At 45.8% G+C, this 1084-nt stretch overlaps 1 pseudogene; it reads left to right on the plus strand.

Moving 5' to 3' along the window:
* The first annotated feature begins 605 nt into the window (after positions 1–605).
* Positions 606–761, plus strand: LOC124893862 (annotated as a pseudogene).
* Positions 762–1084: the final 323 nt, after the last annotated feature.

Here is a 1084-nt window from a genome sequence, read left to right on the forward strand (position 1 = left end):
AAGTTTGAGGCAATAACAAGTCTGTGATGCCCTTAGATGTTCTTGGCCGCACGCGCGCTACACTGATGTATTCAACATATTTATAGCCTTGGCCGCCAGGCCCGGGTAATCTTTGGAATTTCATCGTGATGGGGATAGATCATTGCAATTGTTGGTCTTCAACGAGGAATTCCTAGTAAGCGCGAGTCATCAGCTCGCATTGACTACGTCCCTGCCCTTTGTACACACCGCCCGTCACTCCTACTGATTGAATAACCCGGTGAAATGTTTGGATCGCGGCGACGTGGGTGCATCGCGGGCCGCCCGCGATGCTGCGAGAACTCCATTGAACCTTATTATTTTGAGGAAGGAGAATTCGTAACAAAGTTTTCGTTGGTGAACCTGCGGAAGGATCATTGTCGAAACTTGCACAGCAGAATGACCCGCGAACGTTTTTAACAACTGGGGAGTTCACACGGGCGGGGTGCTACGGCACTCCATACAAGCTCCTCCCCCTCGTCCCCAGCGCGGAAAGCGCCAAGGAATACTTAAATCAACAGCCTGCCCCTTGCGCCCCATCCGCGACGTGCATTGTGGGCATATATGCTTCTTTTGTAAATAAAAACGTCTCTCGACAACAGATATCTTAGCTCTTGCATCAATAAAAAACGTAGAAAAATGCGATACTTGGTGTGAATTGCATAATCCCATGAACCATAGAGTATTTGAACGAAAGTTGCGCCGGAAGCCATTAGGCTGAGGGCACGTCTGCCTGGGCGTCACACATCGCGTCGCCCCCTCGCATCGCGCCTCAATTATGGGGCGCGCTGTTGTCGTTCTTTTGCTACATATACTCTAATTTTTAGCGCACAACCATTCCGTCAAACAACTATACAATATATCAAACAAACATCTAAGTATTCACACTCAATAAAATGTCTGGTTAGAAGTATCAAACAAAGAGTAAGTATCAAACAAACAGTTCATATGTCAAAACAAACTTCTAAATCCTTCCTACTCTCTCTTTTGCTAATTATCAAAAGACCCATTTATGAATGAATGAATGTTTTCCCTAGCTGTGTCACAAAACCCAAATTTTACATCT

This window comes from Capsicum annuum, unplaced genomic scaffold (genome assembly GCF_002878395.1).
Source record: "Capsicum annuum cultivar UCD-10X-F1 unplaced genomic scaffold, UCD10Xv1.1 ctg66568, whole genome shotgun sequence".
In the NCBI taxonomy this organism is placed as follows: Eukaryota; Viridiplantae; Streptophyta; class Magnoliopsida; order Solanales; family Solanaceae; genus Capsicum; species Capsicum annuum.